The sequence below is a fragment of the Chelonoidis abingdonii genome, chromosome 9 (assembly GCF_003597395.2).
Source record: "Chelonoidis abingdonii isolate Lonesome George chromosome 9, CheloAbing_2.0, whole genome shotgun sequence".
Lineage (NCBI taxonomy): Eukaryota > Metazoa > Chordata > Testudines > Testudinidae > Chelonoidis > Chelonoidis abingdonii.
In genome coordinates this window covers 56346672-56356833 of record NC_133777.1, presented here as the reverse complement: position 1 = coordinate 56356833, position 10162 = coordinate 56346672, and positions in this window count along the sequence as shown.

Genomic DNA, 10162 nt, shown 5'->3' with positions numbered 1-10162 from the left:
ATAGTACAGTATATCAGATGTATTTTCTTTATGGATCAGTATGAGTACAGAGAGGTGTACGTATGCGTGTATATGGCTTTCAAAAGCATTAGTTCAATGCACAGTGAGAAAAACAAGACATCCCTAACTGTGTGAGTACTTGGGGATTGACTGCATGAGATCCATTTGTTTGTAATGACTTAAAATACTCAATGCCATATCCTCAACTGATTTAATAAGGCATGCCGAATTAAACCAGCTGAGGATCTGGCCCGCAAAGTGTTGTGTTTAATTTTTAGGAAAGGTCATCTCAACTTAATTTGGCAAAATGTAGATAAAGTAAATTAGTGTATGTACAAACAAGTATGAACTGGAAAATCATTCTCGATTTTTGCATGCAAATAAGTACAAGACTCCCCACTTCTAAGAATTCCCATATTTCCAGTACTTAAATATAATCAGAGTTACTGCAGACCAGTTCTGAATATTGAGGTGGGTATATTTATATTATTTTATCTGTACTTTATAAGCCAAGAATTGGAGACTTTTGCTTATTTTTATCATCTGTACCTTTGTTACGTGTGGATGTGACTCTTTTGGTAGCTTTCTCTTATTCCTGATCAGATTGTTATACCATTCACATTCTAACTGGATGAAACGTGTGCCCATGATTACAGCTCTAGTTTGTTTCATATGAAAAATCTGCTTGTGGCAGTATTTCATATGAGTAATGTGGCACTACTGGTGTTCTTATTACAATGCAGTGCTCTTGTAGCTAACCACTACTGGCTTTTGTTTGTTTGTTTTTAAGCACTATTGATTAAACTCTTAGGAACAAACTGAGAGGTTGGGTGTACCTCTGTGTCTCTCGTTTTCTCTGTACTTACATTTTATTAATAAACTGCAATATTTACTGTTTATTCTCCGGAGGGCTTAGTGTACTTTCAGTGCTATGGTACCTATTTTTTGTAATGCAGAAACTTCCTTTAAAACAATAACTTATTTGCAGCTTTATATTGCTCTTTAGTTCACATCAGTTATAATTTGAAAGCCACTTATAGTATTATATGCCCTCTTAATGGTTTGAAACATTAGGCTTTGTTAAAAAGGTTCACACCCCAGTTTTAGGTGGGTCTTGAGCTGGTAGTATAAAATGCTCGATTAAGTTGCTTATATCTTTGCCACACTTTTAACTATTTGGGATGAAATTTTCCATGCTGGATGTCTGTCTCAGGCTGAATTTTTTTGAGTTCAGCAGGTTTTAAGAATAACGCTAGGGGAAAAATAAATTGTTTTGTCTCTGTTTAATTAAAAAAAAAAAAGTCCGATGACATTTTCTTTGAAAAACTCGAACACCTCTATGCTTTGGAGCAGGAACTTTGAAATTTGTTAGGGGGTGACCTTTCTGTTAGGAATGTGCATATTGCTGTGTCTGTGATAATCCACCCAAATTTGGCTAAATTATAAGCCTTTGAAAAATCCGTTTCTACATGCTCAGTAGAGACTTGCTAGAGTTTTGCAGCTTAATTCCTCCAAGACTCTGTCTGCACTGTATGTGCTCTAGCTCAGGGCTGAAGTGGGCTGAGCAAAACTTTTCCTGCAATTGCAGCTCTGGGCTGTGTCAGGGCCAGGTACTGGAACTGAATTGAAAGCAGGGAGACTGTCTCTGCTATGCCTTCACTGTGCCACTGATTGTCACAGGCAGCATACAGCAAGAAGCCACTTGAATCATTTGGAAAGGGAACAAGAGCTGAACCTGGGGGAAAAGAGGATGAGGGGAGCTGATTTGGAAAAGGAGCTAAGGGAGGGGACAAGAAAGGAAGGATTATCCATTGGTTATGGCATTAGCGTGGGACTAAGGAGACCTGGGTTCAATTATCTGCTCTGCAGCGGAATTCCTGTGTGAGCTTGGGGAAGTCACTTAGTCTCTCTGTTTCTTGTTGTTGTTTGTATTATCAGAATGTTTAGGAGCCCCAGTCGTGGACCAGGATTCAAAGTGGTAGGTGCTGTACAAAAACAGACCAAAACTTTCCCATCTGTAAAAAAGGGGATAATAGTTCTTCCTTACCTAACAAGGATGTTGTGAGGTATTCAAATACTATGGCAATATAGGGGCTCTATAAGTACTTCAGACATACTGGGACTGGGTGAATAAGGAAATGGAGACTGTGAGCCAGGGTGAGGCAGAGAAGATTAGGACTGGGTGGACAAGGAAACTGGAACTGGCAACCACTGGGACAAAGAGAATGAAAGGGGAGGGAGACAGATTGGATAAAGAGCAGGTGTGGGAGAGAACTGCTACTGACTGGGCAAAGAGAAGAAAGATTGGAGCATGGGGGAGCTGGGTTGGTTGAAGGTGTGGGGAACAGACATTGATTTCCACCCCAGTTTCCCTCCCTGGGTTCCTTGTCCAATTTCAATGTGGACAGGGAATAGCAGTGTTAGGGCAACTGGATGCTGGGTGGGGGAGAAAGAGATCAAATGAGAAGCTATGAGAGAGGAACTGAAACTGGTGTGGTAAGAACACTGGAGACAAGGAACCAGGGTAGTGTGTGTAGGAACTGGGACTGGGGATGGAGACTGGGCTGGAGAGTGGGAGACTGAGAGTGGTTGGGTGAGGAAAATGGGTTTGGGATGAGGAGACAGGTATGGAGAAGAGACAAGTTAGAGGGGAAGAGGCAGAAGAGGTTAAACTTGGGAGAAATGGGCAGAAGAGTCTCTACTCACAAGACACACTTCCCTTCAGAGGCTGGAAAGAAACCTAACATTCTCCATGGGTTACCTAGGGAGGTGGTGAAATCTCCTTCCTTAGAGATTTTTAAGGTCAGGCCTGACAAAGCCCTGACTGGGATGATTTAGTTGCGGATTAGGTCCTGCTTTGAACAGGGGGTTGGACTAGATGACCTCCTGAGGTCCCTTCCAACCCTATGAGTCTATGATTCCTCCGTCTCACCACTTCCCTATTTTCAGCAAATATCCGTGAAATCCTCTGGCAAAGTGTTCCGGCCACACCAAGGATTACGACCAATTACTGCTATCATTTGCCCTGTTTGATCGAGTGGCATGTCTGTGTGCTAGATCTAAAGATTTCAACCATCACAGAAACCCATGTAGATGTCAGTATGATGCCACATGATAGAATATCTGGATTTTCAGTTTGCTTTTTTAGAAACCTAGGGAAAAACACACACAAAATGACACTAAAATATTAATGTTTGCAAAGTCAGACACTCATATATTAGGAAATGCTTATTCAGACTTAATTCTGGCAACCTTGCTTCAGCACCTTCTTTATCTACATCAGGGTCGGCAACCTATGGCAAGCGTGCCAAAGACGGCACGCAAGCCGATTTTTAATGCCACGCTGCTGCCTGCCGGAGTCCTGGCAGGCAGCAGGATGCCATTAAAAATCCTGCCCAGCCCAGCCTGGTCTGGCCCATACTGCTCTTCTCCGCCTCCACCCTCCTGCGGGGGCAGGGGTCCTGCCAGCTCCCCTGCCTCTTCCTGAAGTGTGCTGGGTTCTTGCCCCTCCTCCTCCTCTCCGTCTCTCCCTCCCTGCCGACCGGGGGTAGGAGAGGAGTGGAGTCAGCATGGAGAGGCAGAGAAGAAGCGGGGTAGAGCTTTGGGGAAGGGGGGGTATAATAGGGACCTCACAACCTCAGCCCACACCCCCAGCCCTCTGCCCTGACCCCCCCCCCACATACCCAGCCCTCTGCCCTGCACCCCGCACCTCCTCAGGCCCCTTCCCTTTGCTCTGACACTCCCCTCACACACACCCAGCCCTCTGCCCTGAGCCCTGCAGCCCCACACACCCCCACGCCCCTGTCCTGATCCCCACGCCCCTGTCCTGAGACCTGTACCACTCTCACACACACCCAGCCCTTTGCTTGATTCCTCCACCCACCCCCCACGACCCCAGTCCTGACTCTGGCACCCCCACACATACCGAGGCTCTCCACACTCCATGCCCTGACACCTGCACCCCCTCACATGCCCCCAGCACTCTGCCCTGATTCTTGCACTCCCCACATCCCCAGCCCTCCCACACCCCATGCACCCCCCACATCCCACCCTGAGGACCAAACAGGAGCTCCTGCACCCCCCCACATACCCATCTGCACCCCTTGCACCAAATGGGAGCTGCCCAGGTAAGCACTCCATACCCAAACCTCCTGAGCCCCCTCCCTCATTCTAGCTTTTGGCCAGACTCTACACCCCAACCCCCAGCCTGCTCCTTCACCACCCGCCCTGGGCTCAGTGCACTCCCACTGTTAGCTCAGTGCAGAGAGGATAAGTATGGCCCAGAACCAGGGAGAAGGTAGGTACCCACTGTATGTGGGCAGGGCCGGAACCCCAGATCGGCAGTGGGCTGAGTGGGTCTGGCAGCCGGGATCCTGGCTGGCAGGAGCCAGCAGGTGGAACCCCTGAGCAGCAGGAGGCTGAGCCGCTCAGCCCACTGCCAGTCTGGGGTCCCGGCCGCTGACCCCACACAGCCCACTGCCGGTCTGGGGTTCTGGCTGCTGGACCCTTGTCAGCTAGGGTCCCGGCTGCAGGCCCTGCTCAGCCTACCGCTGGCCTAGATGAACAGAACCCCAGATCAGCAGCGGGCTAAGCGGGCCATCGGCGTAAGATCAACATTTTAAATGAAGCTTCTTAAACATTTTGAAAACCTTGTTTATTTTACAATACAACAATAGTTTAGTTATATAATATATAGACTTTTAGAGAAAGACCTTCAAAAAAAAACATTACAATGTATTACCGGCACGTGAAACCTTAAATTAAAGTGAATTAATGAAGACTCGGCACACCACTTCTGAAAGGTTGCCAACCCCGATCTACATTATGAGACAATCTTTAATTACATGATCACATGCTATTTTTTCCACAAAACCCCCATCTCATTTAGTGCATAGGACGGTTCTGTCCCGGGAATGAATGAAAGCTGTGTAATGCAGGAGACTATTGTCTATAGGAGTCCAGTCCCAGCCTTGGACAATTCCCCAAACATATCTATCTACACTGAGAATCTTTGTTCTGTACACTAAGTCCCCTCCAACAATGGCAGCACAACTTCAGATGTACCATCGCAAATGGCCACAAGGATGGTTTTACCCTATGACCACCATACCCATACTTATCTAATGGGACTCGCAGAGCTAAGGGACTAATTAACATTGCTTTTCTCTGTTTTTTCTCTCCTCTGCATGGTAAAGTGAAGGGAAGAACATGAGCCTTAGAAACTTAAAACGACTTTCTTCTAAAAAGTATTCCTTCTTCTGTGAACACACTGGTTTGTTATCACAGGGTTGTGAATTAACTATTTATTTATTAAAAGCATTAAAACATTTAAAAAGTGCAGTGACTTATGCAGCATTTCCAAGCATGCACAACAATTTAAATGTCAAACTTTTTGGATCTACTAATCTCAACACTGTCCTTTTTAAAGTGAACACTTGAAATTTATATTCTTATAACTCCTTTCACACATGCACAATCACAAAATGCTTGCAAATTCACTTTACAAAGTGTAGCCTTTTAGAGGTGGAACACATCACTGCTTTAAATGCAATGATGATTATTTTTCTTGGCTAATTTAACTATAGATAGACAGACTAAGGGTCTGTCTACACTACGGAATTAGGTCAAATTTATAGAAGTCGATTTTTTAGGAAGCAATTTTATATAATCGATTGTGTGTGTCCCCACTAAGTACATTAAGTCAGCGGAGTACCTCCACAGTACCATGGCTAGTGTTGACTTCCGGAGCGTTGCACTGTGGGTAGCTATCCCACAGTTCCTGCAGTCTCTGCCGCCCATTGGAATTCTGGGTTGAGCTTCCAATGCATGCTGGGGCAAAAACATTGTTGCGGGTGGTTTTGGGTGTGTCGTCTGTCGCCCCTCCCTCTGTGAAAGCAACAGCAATCATTTCACGCCTTTTTTTCCGTGTGGGCACCATACTGCTTTCTGCAGACAGGGCAGTAGGACTGCTAACCGTCGTTATCGAACGACCACTTCTGCTGCAACTTTGCTCTCCTGCTCTTGTCTCGCCATACCACGGCAAGCATGCAGCCCACTCAGCTCAGCTCAGCTAAGGGACACCGCCACTCTTGAGTCCTGGTGCTGCTGGCAGCAGACAGTGCCATAGGTCAGCAAAACTGGCCATCTAACCACCGCTTCCGCTGCCACTCTGCTCTCCTGGTGCCATGAATCCACCTTGTAGGTCCTCTATATCAGTGCTTCTCAAACTTGGACTGCCACTTGTTCAGGGAAAGCCCCTGGCAGGCCGGGCCGGTTTGTTTACCTGCTGTGTCTGCAGGTTTGGCCGATTGTGGCTCCCACTGGTCGCAATTCACCGCTTCAGGCCAATGGGGGCTGGAGGAAGCAGCATGGGCCAAGGGACATGCTGGATGTCCTTCCTTCACTGATAGAAAGAGATGCACAGGTGTGTGCTCCCCCAGGTATTAATTACTTACTCTGGGTTAATTAATAAAATCACTTTTGCTTATTAAATATAAAAAGTAGGATTTAAGTGGTTCCAAGTGTAAGCAGAGTCAGGATGAGCTGTACCCTGACATCTGGTGGTGAAGTATGGGAAGTGTGGAAAGAATGTCTGGAATGCGAAATCTCAAATATTTGCATAGGCACGCCTACCCCATCCCAGACTGCCGAGCTGTGGGACTGCTTTGTGACAGAAATGACTCAACCTCAGTTGGGTGGTACTTGCTAGACAAGGGACATGGGTTCCAAAACCCTGTGAAGAGAGAGAGGTTGGGGACAGGTATTTGTGCCTGGTGGTGCAGGCTCCTTGTGGAGCTAGAAGCACCAGTTGCACCCCCTCCTCTCTCCACTGTGGAATGTCAGAGTTGATTTTTTATTCCCTTAAGACTCTAGATACAGGTTGCTGAGCTGAACTCACTTTGGGCTAATGGTGCACTAGCACTGGGCTCCCCTACTATGTGCTGAGATCACTAAGAGCTGAAATCACAAAAGAGCTGAAATTACTGAGCTGGGAGCACTGAGTACTGTGCTAACTAGTGGGGGAGCCTGAAGCTATACTGTGGAACAGAGCAGCTGGCGGAGTGGAGCAGTTTATGGGGATGGCTGGAGCGGACCACAGGACAGCTGGTGGAGTGGAGCGGCTGGCAGAGCGGAGTAGCTGTGGGGCGTGTGGAGCAGCCCACAGAGCGAGCGGAGCCGAGCAGTTTGCTGGGACAACTGGAGCAGCTCACGAGGCAGCTGGTGGAGCGGAGCAGTTTGTGAGGACGGCCGGAGGAGCAGAGTGGAGCGGCTGGTAAGGCGGAGCAGTTCGTGGAGAAGGCGGAAGCAGAACCCACGGAGAGGCAGGGCAGTTGGCCCTGGACCACGTAAGGTGCCCCTTTCACCCAGGCTGGGGGGAGGGACCTCTACAGATAGACTCTTGAATTCTGGGGTGGCATTGACCAGAGACTTTTGGGTTGTTGGACTTTGGAGTGATTGGACTTAAGACCCTAAGGGGAAAAGGACATTGCCAAATGTATTTGGGGGGTGGTTATGGTTTGTGTTATAACTCTGTTTGTGGTGTTTCTCCAATGGGATGCCGCATTGATTCCTTCCTTTATTAAAAAGATTTTGCTACACTCAGACTCCGTGCTTGCGAGAGGGGAAGTATTGCCTCCTAGAGGCGCCCAGGAGGGTGTGGTATGTAAGTGTCCCAGGTCACTGGGTGGGGGCTCGAGCCGGTTATGCCTTGTGTTATTGAAACGGAACCCCTGGATACTGAACCTGGCCCTTGTTGCTGCCAACTCAGAGGGGCAGAAGGGTTACACAAGTAATGACAGAAGAACAAAGTAAGTTATCAAGCAAAATAAAACACAACACGCAAGTCTAAGCCTAATATAGTAGGAAACTGAATAAAGCCAAATTTCACTCTCAGAGATGTCCCAATAAACTTCTTTCACAGACTAGACTTTTTCCTAGTCTGGGCCCAATCCTTTTCAGACCAACATTGTAGTTTATGACCTGGGTCCAGCAATCATTCACAACCCCTTACTTATAGTCCTTTGTTCCAGTTTCTTTCAGGAATCTCTTTGGGATGGAGAGACCAGCTCTTGAGCCAGCTGAAGACAACATGGAGAGGCTGACATGACCTTTTGTATTCTCTCTCTTGTGGGCAGAAACCCCTTTGTTTTTCTGTGCAAAATCACAGCAGTAAGATGGCGTTTGTACTACCTGGGGAAGTCACATGTCTATGAATGATTTAGCTTTTTGCAGGACGATGCCATTGTTTACATGTTAGTTTGAATGTTCCCAGGAAAACTCAGATGTGGATTTATCTCCCAAAGTCCATTGTCAGTTAAGTATTTCTTGATCCTTTTTATTCAGAATAGTCCTTTCTCAAGAAGCTGACCAAATGCTTCACTAATGCTACTTAGAATCAAATACACTGAAATACAGGTCCATAGCCAATATTCATAACTTCAAATACAAAAATGATACACACATACAGACAGCATAATCATAACTAGCAAATTACAACCTTTCCATAGACACCTTACTTGATCTCCTTTGTACAAAATTTGGTGCAACTATAGGACCTTGGTTGCCATAATGATCTATACGGTCACAGTTCACATCAATAATGTCACACCAACTACATCACTCAGGGGTGTCAAAAATCCACAGCCCCTGAGAAATGTAGTTTAAGAGGCCCTAACCATTGGTGTAGACAGTAGAGCTGTCGATTAATCACAGTTAACTCATGTGATTAACTCAAAAAAAGTAATCATGATAAAAAAAATCTCTATTTTTAATCGCAATTTTAATCACACTGTTAAACAATAGAATACCAATTGAAATTTGTATTTTTGATGTTTTTCTACATTTTCATATGTATTGTATTCTGTGTTGTAACTGAAATCCAAGTGTATATTTTTATTACAAATATTTGCACTGCAACAATGATAAACAAAAGAAATAGTATTTTTCAGTTCACCTCCTACAAGTACTATAGTGCAATCTCTTTGTCATGAAAATACAACTTTCAAATGTAGATTTTTTTTGCTGCTATTACATAACTGCATTCAAAAACAAAACAAAGTAAAACTTCAGAGCCCACAAGGCCACTCAGTCCTCCTTCTGGTTCAGCTAATCACTAAGACAAACAAGTTTGTTTATATTTACAGAAGATAATGCTGCCCACTTCTCATTTACAATGTCAACTGAAAGAACAGGCATTCTCATGGCACTTTTGTAGCCAGCATTGCCAGATATGCTAAACATTCATTTCGCCACCATTCCAGAGGACATCCTTCCATGCTGAAGATGCTTGTTAAAATAATGCATTTACTAAATTTGTGACTAAACTCCTTGGGGGTGGGGGAGACTGTATGTCCCCTGCTGTTTTACCTGCATTCTGCCATATATTTCATGTTATAGCAGTCTTGAATGATAACCCAGCACATGTTGTTCATTTTAAGACCACTTTCACTGCAGATTTGACAAAACACAAAGAAGGTACCAATGTGAGATTTCTGAAAATAGCTACAGCACTTGACCAAGGTTTAAGAATCTGATGAGCCTTCCAAAATCTGAGAGGGATGAGGTGTGGAGTGTGCTTTCAAAAGTATTAAAAGAGCAACAGTCTGATGTGGAAACTACAGAACCTGAACCACTAAAAAAGAAAATCAACCTTCTGCTTGTGGCATCTGACTCAGATAATGAAAATGAACATGTGTCAATCGGTACTGCTTTGGCTTGTTATCAAACAGAACCCATCATCAGCATGGACACGTCCCCTGAAATGGTGGTTGAAGCATGTAGGTACATATGAATCTTTAGTGCATCAGGCATATAAATATCTTGCGACGCCGGCTACAACAGTGCCATGTGAATGCCTGTTCTCACTTTCAGGTGTCGTAAACAAGAAGCAGGCAGCATTAACTCCTGCAAATGTAAACAAACTTGTTTGTCTGAGCGATTAACTGAATAAGAAGTAGGACTGAGTGGACTTGCAGGCTCTAAAATTTTATATTTTTTTATTTTTGAATGCAGGGGGTTTTTGTACATAATTCTATATTTGTAAGTTCAACTTTCATGATAAAGAGATTGTACTACAGTATTTATATTCGGAGTTATAATAGAAATCAATCTATTTAAAAATGTAAAAAACATCCAAAAATATTTAAATGGTATTCTATTATTA